Source organism: Eubalaena glacialis, chromosome 17 (assembly GCF_028564815.1).
Source record: "Eubalaena glacialis isolate mEubGla1 chromosome 17, mEubGla1.1.hap2.+ XY, whole genome shotgun sequence".
NCBI lineage: Eukaryota > Metazoa > Chordata > Mammalia > Artiodactyla > Balaenidae > Eubalaena > Eubalaena glacialis.
In genome coordinates, this window is record NC_083732.1 from 82,942,948 (window position 1) to 82,955,787 (window position 12,840).

Here is a 12,840-nt window from a genome sequence, read left to right on the forward strand (position 1 = left end):
GTTTTCTGAACTGCATTGCAGACAAGGACAAAAAAACCACAGGCGGGTGTGGTATTATCTCAGAATGTGGTTACTGCTTGTATTTTGCTTAATTGTCATGATCTCCCCTGTGTCGTGCCTGTTAGATGCCTTACATTCCCTCCCTGGCCTGAGGGAGGAAACCTGTTCAAGGACAGAGCAGCAGCACGGGCCTCACTGTGACATGAGTCTAGTTGCTGAGTGTCCAGCGAGATGCCGTTGTCGTCCTCCTCCGGGCTTCCACGAAAAATTGACCCGGCTGCTGTGACTGTGGGGACTACTGACCATGGGGGAGAAAGCCTCTCACCATCTTCCTGTCCCACCAGCCAGTACATCAGAAGGACCCCCACTGGTAAACGTTACGGTACACCTGACTGCCCTTGAGTCCCCCTGGGCTATGCTGGGTGGAATGGAATAGGCTGGCTTCTGGACACACAAGTCCAACTAGTGGGATTAACTGGGTTTTGTTTGGAAAGACCTAATGGGTCCACCCCTAACGGCACTCAACATTACGTGGGGTGACAGATCTGTACTGTGACCAACACAGTCTGTCTGGTGGCTAGGCCACCAGAATATTTCTTTGAAAGCCAGGCCTTCCCCTCCTCATGGGGGTGGCTCTGGGTTTGTGAAAAACAGAGGTGGCCTTACCTTCCTTATAACTGGACAGGGTACTGCTGCTGTTGACCCCCTTTCCATTGACTCGGTAAGCTCCAAAATTTGCCCATATCCGGGCAAATGACTGTCCTGAACATACTAGGCGTCTTATTCTTGACACTCTGGCTGCTGCTGTCTGTACTGAATTTGTGGCCTCTGGTTGCAGTGCCCCCTACACGCCTGACCCTTGCAGTCCTCCTTGGGGAGAACCAGGACGTAAGGGTTGTGCAGGGTATGTGGGGGTGGAGAGTGTGGTCAGGATGGCTGCTCTCTCGCTCCCTGTACATCGCCTACCTGACCAGTGCCCGCTTCACCCACACCTGCTCACATGACTGCCCTTCCTACGTACTTGTCCCAGGCCCCAGCTAGTGATAGCTTATCAGAGGGGCGGTGAGGGGCGTGCCCCTCGACTGGTTTCCCTGGTAGCTAATGAGCCCACCTGACGTCAATTCCCCTGTAACTGGTAACCTCCCCTTCCCCCCAGGACCAAGGCTACCAACACGTCCTGCCTGCCCAGCGCCTCCCATGGTGGGGTGTCGCTCCAGGACCTTGTTTCAGACGTGTAAGCTCCCTCATCCATTAAACCACTGATGTCTCTGTAAATAAATAAATAAATAAATAAATAAATAAATTGATGTACTTTATCTGAAATGGGACACTGGGGTTTTAAAAGATTATAACTGCCTGGAAAACAAAACATTGCTAGGCCAACAAATTCAAACCAAGCCTCAAATACTTTCATAAAATTAATAATAAATTTGGAGTACATCCCATTAACAGGAGGAAATATGTGTGGTAGCCTAGTCCAAAGCAATTCTTTTAAGCCCACAAACTTACATATTTAATTTGTTCACCTGTACTTATTGAACTTCATGCTTTTGTTCCTGCCCTCAAATTCCTTTATTTTGCAATGCATTTCTTTTTATTTAAAGCTTTCTTAGTTGTTGTTTTGTTTTGTTTTGTTTTTTGGCTGCATTGGGTCTTCCTTGCTGCACGCGGGCTTTCTCTAGTTGCGGTGAGTGGGGGCTACTCTTCGTTGCGGTGCATGGGCTTCTCATTGCGGTGGCTTCTCTTGTTGCAGAGCACGGGCTCTAGGTGCGCGGGCTTCAGTAGTTGTGGTTCGCGGGCTCTAGAGCACAGGCTCAGTAGTAGTGGCGCATGGGCTTAATTGCTCCGCGGCACGTGGGATCCTCCCAAACCAGGGATCGAACCCTCGTCCCCTTCATTGGCAGGCGGATTCTTAACCACTGCACCACCAGGGAAGTCCCTGCAATGCATTTTTAATGCGGCATTTTTCAGTAAGAGCCTCTGAGAATTGATCTAAAAATGTCTTTATGTTGTCCTCACTTTTGAAGGGTAATTTATCTGGCTCTAGAATTATGAGTTGATAGCTATTTTCCTCAGTCCTTTGAAGATGTTATTTCACGGTTTTCGGGCATCTGTTGTTGCTGATGAAAAGTCTGCTGACAGTCTATTTGTTTTCCCTTTCCAGTATTTTTTCCAGTTGTTTTCCTTTGATGTTCTATTTTGTTTTTCGTAGTAAAACTAGAATTTCTTTGTGTTTATCTTGCTGAGAACTTATTTATCAAGCTGGAGACTCATCTTTCTTCAATGTTGAGAAACTTCTCATTATGTTTCCTCAAATATGAGCCCCTCTCATTCTGTCTATACTTTTAACTCCTCTTAGATGTATGCTGGACTTTCTCAGTCTCCACCTCTATCTCTCTTTACTACTGATTTTCCTTCTCTCTCTTACATTCATGATGCTTCCATCAGATCTGTCAGTTTACTAAATGTTACTTCAATCATATCTAATTTCAGTTAAAGTTATTCTACTTAAACAAATCTTTGTTTATTAGTAAAAGTCTTATTTTGGACATTTTCAAATTTGCGTTTTTCACACTGTATTTCTATTTAATTTATTTTTTACATTTATGCTTTAATCTCCTTTGTGTCTTTAATATAGTTAATTAATACTCTTTTTTTCATTTTGTTGCTATTATAGCCAGTTCTTTCTTTTTACATTTTTATTTTTATTTATTTTTCTAAATTTTTATTTTGTATTGGAGTATAGTTGATTTACAATGCTGTGTTAGTTTCAGGTGTATAGCATAGTGATTGAGTTATACATATATCTACTCTTTTTCAGACTCTTTTCCCATATAGGTTATTACAGAGTACTGAGTAGAGTTTCCTGGGCTATCCAGTAGGTCCTTGTTGATTATTCTATATATAGTAATGTGTATATGTTAATCCCAACTTCCTAATTTATCCCCCCCCCACCTTTCCCCTTAAATTTGTTTTCTAAAAATAGCCAGTTATTGAGACATTAATTCTTAAATTCATTACACCTGGTAATCTTTATGGGCCTGTTAATTTTTTGAGTTTTTTTCACTGGAGTACTGTGGAGTTTCCTAATTGATTCTGGAGGGGCCTGGCGTCTTTAATGGACCAGATTAGGTTTTCATTTGTTTGTTTTGTTTTGGAACAGTTTTAGGTTTCCCAGCAAAATGGAGAGGAAGGCACCGAGATTTCCCATACAGCCCGGTCCTGACACATGCACCGCCTCCCCATTACCAACATCCCCACCAGAGGGGTGCATTTGTTACAGTTGATGAGCCTACATTGACACATTGTAATCACTTAAATACCGCAGTTTACAATAGAGGTCACTCTTGGTGTTGTACATTCTATGAGTTTGGACATGTATCCATGTAAAGACATGTATCCATCATTATCAGACTAGTTTTTTTCTTTTTTTTTTTTTTTGGCTGCATTGGGCCTTCAGTTGCTGCATGCAGGCTTTCTCTAGTTGCAGTGAATGGGGGCTACGCTTTGTGCAGTGTGCAGGCTTCTCATCCTGGCGGCTCCTCTTGTTGCAGAGCACAGGCTCTAGGCGTGTGGGCTTCAGGAGTTGTGGTACGCAGGCTCAGTAGTTGTGGCTCATAGGCTCTAGAGCACAGGCTCAGTAGTTGCGGTGCACGGACTTAGTTGCTCCGCAGCATGTGGGATCTTCCCGGACCAGGGCTTGAACCCGTGTCCCCTGCATTGGCAGGCAGATTCTTAACCACTGCACCACCAGGGAAGCCCCCAGACTAGTTTTTAATGTTAATTTATGATCTTATGACACAGGCCTGGGTTTTGTTTTCTCATTGGTGTTTTTAAACCACATCTGATTCCCTTGACAGAGTTATTCCCAGAGCAGTCAGCAGAGTTTTCATGGAAGGAAAAACTCTTTAGGAATCTGGAATTTATGCAAGGAGTTAGTTCCAGTTCATAGTTTTCATGGACTTAAAGCCACATCTTTTCTGTCTTCCTGGATAGCAGAACATTAGTTCTCATCATCTATGACACAGATCTTGGTCCAAAACCCTGAGGGCCCTCCCAGCATCAGTCCAGGCTTATCGTGCTGGTTTTGTTTCTCTTTTATTACTAAAACCCTGTAATTCCCTTTCCTTCTTTTGAGTTCATTTCTGTGTCAGTTTGTTATAATTTTTCAGCATATATATGATTTTGTAACAGGAGTGGGCTTATCTCTATCACCTTAGACTGCCCAGGTTGCTAGAAGTATCCTTTATATTTAGTATAGTTCCAGGGATTACACACCGTACTCATGTAGACCTTGGAATATTTTGCTTAAGAACAGTAGGAAATGATTCCAGTCTGCAAATCCCACCTGAAAAGTAATGGAAAATATTACTTGGTGGTCAGATAGGCCCCATAGAGGGTAGTTTAATGAGAACCTTCCATAACAATAGGGAATTTTAACTTCTTCATTTATATTTTTCTACTGCTATATTTTCCATATCATCTGAAATGAACAAGGATTGTTTTTGAAATGATAAAAGCTGATTTAGCAAAATAAACACAAACACAGGGCAAAGAGTGATACCCATGTGATTGGGAGATGCAGTGTTTCCACCCTTGATTTCTCATTCTAACACCACCCCTTAATAGCACTTGGGTTTGTATTTTTAAACAGAGCCACACTTGTCTGTGATTTTCCCCCTTATTTCCACCCCATGAATCTGAGATGAGATTTGACATTGCATTGTTGCTTTTTTCCTTCTCTCAAGAATATGTATTTGAAGAATTTATAGGAACAAAGGATAGAACTTCTGTAAAAAGAGAGGCAGTTTCCTCTGAACAGCAGGGATGAACGGGCACTGGATCTTTGGGTGGTTTCCCAGATGCTGGATTTCTGGCATGCCTGGATTTCCTCTCCTGGCAAATGCCTGGCATCTCACCACCGACAGTAACTTCTTTTTTTCTCGCCTGCCCACAGCCTGCCAATGTCATTTGAAGGAACGTGAAAAACTGTACCAGGCATGTCTCTTCATCAGATCAAAGTGAATATATGTATATGAAAATTCCATCTGAAATGTGAAATGATTTAAACTCCTTCTCATTGAACAAGGGAAGATTTCACCAGCTGGGGGGGTGGGGGAAGGAGCCAAAATTTCCCTCACAGATGTGCAGTGTTTGTGCTTCTCCTCTTTTTCAGCAAGAGGAATGGAAATGAGGTTAGAGGACCCCAAGACATCCGAGAAAGCAGTTAGTGTGTTCTAGAAGCACTAAGGCTTTCTGCGCCCAACAAGTGCTCAAGCTAGTTTTTCCCCAGTCCTTTGGATGGGTGCTCCCCTTGAGCTGAGAAATTGTACACCACTTCCTATCCCCAGTAGAGACTGATTTTCGACTCCGAATCTTTATTTTTTAATTCTTTATTTTCAAACATCTCCAACCAGCAAATTTCAGCTGAATGTGTGCTTGCCCTGAATAGAATTACATTTTCTATTTCCCATGCAGTCCAGTGTATCGAAATGACTGTGTTCTTGAAGTGTCATGTGGGATTTAGAGAAGGTGTTTCCAAAGGGAGCATATGTTTGTTCACCCTCTTCCATTCTGCTGGGAGTTGTGATGGTTGGTACTTGAGCAACCATCTTGCACTCTGAGGTAAAGGCTGTATGCTGAGGTTGCCAGAGCAGCAAGATAGAAGAAACTTTGGTGCTGAAAAATTCAAGAAACTACCCTGCTCTATATTGCCAATCTTCATACCTCTTTTATGGGTGAGAGAAATATATTTATATCTTACTTAAGTTTTACTTTGGATACCCTGTTGTTCTCAAATGGACCTTATCGTAACTGACATAACTTCTTCTAACTGCAGTTTTCATCTCTTGTTCCATTGCACCATATAACAGCTTTCAGGACAAAGTTCACAATTCTACTCCCAGTTTCCCTTCTAAGAAATCCAGGATACTAATCTGTAGGCTGATCCTCCAGTAGAGAAAAGCCGGCACTCTTGGATTTTGGAGTGCTGGAGTTGTTTAAATATGAACCTTCCAATGTGATCATTAAGCAGTTATTGAACATAGACATTGTGCATTCTCCATCCCCTGCCTTCCCGATTACTTTTTTTTTGAGTAGCAAGTAGCTAACTAAGCTAGAATAACACAAATTTAAAATATACACTCTATTAATGGGGAGCCAATTGCAATGTAAATTTTACAAGTAATTTGGAAAGAATGCCATTTTGAGAACAATTTGCCGAAGTATTCCCCCCTTACTTGACTTCAGACTGGGGAAAACTAGTGCTTTAATTACAAGCTAGACAAATAGTCTCTGAAATCTTGTTTAGTGAGTTCAGATATAATGAGCTTTCCGAAAGCGGTGAGAAGGAAAATGATCATTTATTTATGTGGGTTTTGCTTCTTGGCATTTGTGATTGCATTTGTTTGGTGTAGTTCACTACTGAGATTTTAAAAACACTGTTTCCAACGTTAAGGCAGAAAGATGCCAAAAGTCAATCTTCAGGAACAGTATCCCTGCTCATTGACCAGCAGGGAGCCACCAGCACCAGGGAGCCAGAGGAATGTGGAAGGCAGTGCCCACTTTTCTTTCCTGTTACTAACTCCAGTACATTGCCTGTTGAACTTGCAGCCAGAAGTGAGACTTGTCTGTATCCCATACCCTGTTATGTCCTCAATCTGGCCTGCTTGTGTTGTCAGTGTCTTCGGTTTTCCAGCACGTTTGTGATTCCCCAGGAATAGAAGGCAGGACCGAGACCACTGGAGGGTCAGTGGTGACATAAAGGGATGACCTTCAGATATCATCAGGGTGGCCAGCTTAGGGTCCCTCATCCAGCTGGGGCCGTGCTAGACACTCACCCTGATGCACTGTCCATTGTCTCCCTTTTCCTCTGGACCGTAAGTCCCGAGAAGACAGAATTGCCTTCGTCTTAAGCATCGTCATGTCCTCAGTACCTGTCACAACGACCAGCATAAAACAGGTGTTCAACGCATGTTTTTCAAAATAACCAAAGGCCCCTTTATCTTGAGAATAAAGTTTAGGTTCCTTTGCATGTCATTCAAGACACTTCAAAATCTGGCTTTAACCTTTTTTTTCTTTTCTTCTTTTTTTTTAAATCAGCCTCATGTCCTACTTTCCCCTGACAATTACTGAACCACCGTATTGCAGCCACTACAATTTCCCAGACGGGTTTGCATTCTTACGCCCTATGTATGTTTTAAGAGTACCCTTGGCAGACTTTTAAGATCCAGCTTAAATGTCACCTCCGTGCAGCATCTCCCAAACCCAGCAACTGCTTGTGAAATGAATTTACTAACAGACACGTGCAGGTTAGCTATTCTGTCGTGAGGCGGCTCTTACCAGCGCTTGACGGTGGGTGGACACTAAGCTGAAACAAAGGAAGTGAGGGCTGAGAATCATGGCCAAGGGTTGGTCACGTCCGCATTAGAAGTCCCGCCTACTGTCTTCTTCAAGAAGAAAGGTGAGCTTGTGGAATGGAGAACCAACAGATCTCATAGCTGCTCTGTTCAGTAAGACTTCGCCTGGCTAACTTTCCCTTACTATCTCTAATCCCGTTGGCTTCCAGCAACACCAAATGCTAATCATTCCCTGGGTAACCCATCTCGTCTTAGTGGCATTGCCTGTGCTCTCCCCTCTGGCCCCTATACTCCCCTACTTCAAACCTGCCTGGCCAACTCCTACTTCACCTTAAAGAATTATATCAATAGTCCTTCTCTAGGAAGCCCTCATTGATTACTCCTTCAGTCTGCATGATGTCTATCTCTGCTCTTCCTATTTATAATTAACTATTTATATGTCAAACCCATCTCTGGAGAGCCACCTGGAAATTTTGTTGAAAACACCAATGATGTAGAATCAGACCTTTCAGGAGTGAGGTCTGAAAGTTTGAATTTTAGTATCTTCCCCGGGTGATGGATGTCAGGTGTGTTCAAAACCGCCTCTCCGGATTGTGAGTTCCTTGAGGCTGGGCATCTCTTGTAGAGGTTGTGTGCTTAGCAGAGTGACTCACATACAAAGGTGGACAATGTACGCTCACTGGCTGGATGAGTGAGTGAATGAATGACAATGCCCCGAGTGGCATCGGAACAAACGGACTCTCCACGTCTGCCCCATGTGGTCTCGTCCTCCCCCTGCCTTGGGCCATCTAGTCTCACCTCTGAGTGCTTCCCTTTCGTAGCTGCACCTGCCTTTACCTTTTAATCTATCTTAGGATAAAACCCTTCCTTGAGATTTAGCTCTTGTGTCTATGGTAATGTGCTATGTAATTTATTTACTTTTTAAGTTAGTTGTCTTTCATCTGTCTTCCCCCAGCAGAATACAACCTGCATGACGACAGGGATCTCTGTGGGTTTTGTTCAGTGATAGACTTTAATGACCCAGAACAGCATTTCAGTAAATATTTGGTAAATGAATGAATACATGAGTGGATGAATGAATTTCCTGAGATGGATCCACTTTTGTTCAGCTTTTACTCTTGAACGCAATTTGTGCAACTGTCCTTTCTCACCTGTTGGCTCATTTCTGCCTGGCAGTCCTCCCACAATTTTGTGTGCCTGCCAACCTCCTTGCTGGACACCTGAGTTCTCAGGCTCTGTCCATGACCATCATTTCAGCCATACCTGGGACTGGCCCCTCCTAAGAACTTCAGAATGTCACTGGCCATTCCTAATTTCTGAGTGATCAAGGAAGGGTCCCTTGCTTTAAAATGGCACCATTTCCATGAAAGCCGAGGTGTCAGCTGCTGTCTTTGATTTATTCCAAGGCTGGGCCAGGAAACCTCTCTTTCTTACTTGGAATGCACAGAGCTCCCCCTGGGAAATGAAGATGACGCCAGTTAGATTCATCACTGCAGATGGCACCCTTCACCGCATCCTCCTAAATGATTCCACATTTGGGCAAGCCAGTTGGGGCAGAATGGCTGGCTTCAAAGGCTTTGTGGCTTGCTAATGAGCTACTTGGCTGAATCTTTTTACCTTGAGGTCACTGGTTTGCAAATGGCCCAGATTCCTGGTGATAAGAAGTGCTTCTGTTGGACAGCTGGGCTGCAGTGTGTCTGAGACATGATATGCTTTCAGGCCAGGCCCTAGTGAGTAATTGTTTCTTGTTCTTATCGTGGGGACAGACTCAACACCAAGCCTGTCCCTTTCTTCTGTGTGGGCCTGGTCCCTGAGGCAGGTGGCAGGAGGTGGCCATTTGGAGAGGAGGCCTGGGATCCTTGACTGGGGGGTCTGAGCATATCCATATGTGACTGGAGACCTCAGGGGAGTGCAGAAGTGGGGGGAGCAGAAGGGGAAAGTGAGGGGGGAGGCGGCAGCAGGGTCTGCAGGAGGATGCTGTAGTGGAGAGGACACCAGGTCGGGTCTCAGACAGGCACGGCTGCAGATTCTGATGCTGCCAGTTACTTGCTATGTGGTCTTGAGTTAGTTAGAATGAATTTCAGACTCTACTTTCCTAATCTGCAAAATGGAAATGATAAGGTGCGTCTTATGAGGTTATTATATGACCCATGTGTGTAAAAGTTGTATATGAACTGTAAAGTGCTGTAGAAATGGAAATCAGATCATTAACTAGCTGAGCCTTTACCCAACAGTTAAGAAGCATTAGATTCCTTTCTCTTTTTTTTAAATCCAGATCCTAACCTTTAGAGACACACCAATTATCTTCTTATTAACTTAGATGAAGTTGGAGGGTTTTACGCAGAGATCATCTAATCCAACCAGCTGTGGTGATGAGGAGCTGCCACCTAGAGATTTGTCCACCACTGTGTGTTCCAGCTTGTGTGTGCACAGCACGCTTGTATATGCGTGTACACGTACACACAGAGCTGGCACGTGCACAACTAGTACACGAACAGCTGGTATATGGGCTTGTATCCTAAGTCTTTTGGAGTCTAAATCCTGTGGTTTTCCCTATGTGCTAGAACAGGAAATCAGGGGAGAACAGGGAGAGGCAAAGCATCCTTGGGTCAAACATTAGGGTAAACTTAGCTGTCCTTGTTTCATACATAGTTATTCATTTCCTAGGAACCTCAGGGAATACGAGAACCTTCCCCTGAAGGAGGCTCAATGAAGTCACTTTCATTTCATTCATTCATTCATTCAGTCATTATCCAAGTATTTATTGAGTACGTAGTATATGCCTGATACTGCTCTAGGCCCTGGGATACCAGGCATAATGAGTCAGTCCAGGCTGCTGCCCTCATAGACTTATCTGGAAAAAGATGAAGAATTTCCTGGGCACAGTTGTTTTTATCGTACATGCTGTAGTACCCCTACTGGGGGGATTGTGCTCAGCTCCAGGTAATTTTAAAAGAGAATTCTGCTCCTAAGAGTTTATTTTTAAAAGATTGCAGATTGCACAAGTATCTATTTATAAAATGCTTCTCACAACATTATTTCTGTTAGCAAACAGTGGAGATCTACCTAAATGTAGATCAAGAGGGAAAAGTTTAAGTACGTCGGCAGCATATCCACTGAATGGTACTTTATATTCACCTTTTCCAGTCCATACAGTATGTTTCCAATTTGAAGGAAAACAAAACAAAACGAAAGCACGGATATCTATGAGTAGAATAAGTGCAGGGAAGATGCATTTAAATATGCTGGCATAATCCCTCCAGGTTATTGGTGGTTGTCATTGTCTTTATTGGTCTGTGGCAGATTCCTGGGTTTGAATTCTCTTTTCATGGGTGTGACCTTGAGAACATGACCTGAGTCCCCTAAGCTTTCTTTCTAAAATGGGAATAAAGATGACCTGGCAAGGCTGTTGTGAATTTTTAATGAGATAATGTATGTTCGAGTGTACGTTGCACAGTGCCTGGTTCAGAATTAGAAGTTAATAATGATCTGTTTATCCATGTTATTTTCTAAGGTGTCTACAATTAATATGTATTACTTCCTTAATCAGAAGAAAACCCAATCAATATTATACAGAGAAAGCGAGGGAGGGGAGCCTGACAGCCAGGTCCTCTGACAAGCAAGACATCAAAGGGCCTTGCTGTGTATCTACCACATAGTGGGTAATGAGTATTAGCTTAATCACGCAGTGACCGTGTCACGGGAGGAATTGCCTTAAGAAGTGATACTTTTATGAATAGGAGTCTTTAGGAGAAATGTGAGCCTGTATCTTAAGGTCTCTCATGTTCGATAGAGATTAAGGTTAGAAGGCAGAGCTACCCCCAATGCATAGACTTTGTCAGTTCAGTCTGGGAAAGGATGCCCCGCAGAGGATGCCGCCGGTGAGGAGTGAGCTCCTTGTTGCCATCAAGCCGGGGGAAGGAACCCACTTGACTGTGAACTTGTAGGGAGAATTCCTGCCCTGAGTGGAAGCTGGACGAGCGCCCTTCCACCCCCCGTGGTGCTGTGAGTTCATGAACTATCAGAATGGAATTTTTTTTTCCTTTGTCACTTCCTGGAAACTGCCACGCCCACACACCTGCTTTGTTCCAATATCACACGTGCGATAAGTTTGTTTCTGGCACCTTGCGTTGTGGTGCAGCCTCACCCACAGGAGCCTGATAAAGTCGTGGTGTCCCCAGTGACTCTGGAGGCCACCCAGAGAGGACACTCCAGGGATGCTTCCCTGACTGCAGTGCTGGGGGACAGCCTGGCACTGAAGTGGGGAGGCTACATTTAGATCTCGACCGCTCTGCTCACAAGAGAGTTACCGGGGACAAGTTCTGCAAACTCTTCGAGCCTGGCTTTCCTCATCTGTAAAATAAGAATTACAAGTTGTTTATCATGGGCTTTTTTTGAAAATCAAATGCAGACCAATTGGAAACATATGAAAGAACCTCGTACGCAGATAGTTCTTGCACCTCCTTTTCCCTCTTGCATCTTCCCTTTCTTCTTGCCCCCCTCTCTCCCTTCTTTTCTCCCTCATTTTTTCTGTGTGTGTGTGTGTGTGTGTGTGTGTGTGTGTGTGTGTGTATTTTCCCCTCCACTTTCCCTAATAGGAATCTCTTAATTTTGCCTGGTCCTTTTAAATTTGTAAATATGTGTTCCGATGCTTTGTCAGTTAGTCCTCACTGAAAAGTGAACAAGTTTGCAGAGTGGAGGGTAGAAAGAAAGAAAAAAAGGATGAAAGAAGAAAGAAAGCCCAAACCATTCATGTGTCTGTGGTAGTAGCTCAACTTTACAGGTGAGGAAACCAAGATCAAGAGAAATTAAACAATGTGTCTGAAGACACAGGGCAGGAAAGCCAGGCGTGAAACCTGGACCACCCCACTATCTCAGGAACTAAGGAAATCCTGGCTTCTCTCATTTGTTTGATGCATTGACTGAATTTTAAGAGAAAAATATAAAAATAAGATGAAAGACTGGGTCCTACTTATTATAAATAACCACGTTAAAAACTGCTACAAAAATCCATGCAACGCTTTTTATATTGTCATTTGGGGAAAAAAAAAGTTTAAAATCTAAATTTGAGGATCTTCTTAAATGTCAGACTGAAGCCAAATGGCCTTTTACAACTCTCCCCATCCCTTTCGGCGGCCTGTTTAATCGTTGCTGGCTAGCTGGGCATTTTCTGGTAGGAAATCAAATAGGAGATGGCCAGATGCTTTGGCAAAGGGTGACTGGTAGACTTCTCAATTAAAATAAATCACCGTGATTGAGTCATCGAGCAGAGGTTTTGATGGCAGCAAAAAGGAACATGCTGATGTGTTTTGAAAGGCTGGTGTCTCCTTGCGTGCAGCGTGAGGAATGACGTGACCTGGGGCCAGTCCCCCGATGGGCTCCAGAAATCCCGGGAAACACGCCGTCGCCATCCTCAAGCGGGACTTGGACACAGGGCTTGTGCTCAAGCATGGACACAGTATTGTTCATTGGACTTCCGACT

The 12,840-nt window shown here is 43.8% G+C and overlaps 1 pseudogene; it reads left to right on the top strand.

Annotated features, from left to right (window-relative positions):
• The first annotated feature begins 231 nt into the window (after positions 1-231).
• Positions 232-12,840, top strand: part of LOC133077063 (eukaryotic translation initiation factor 3 subunit D-like) — a 40,417-nt pseudogene continuing 27,808 nt past the window's right edge.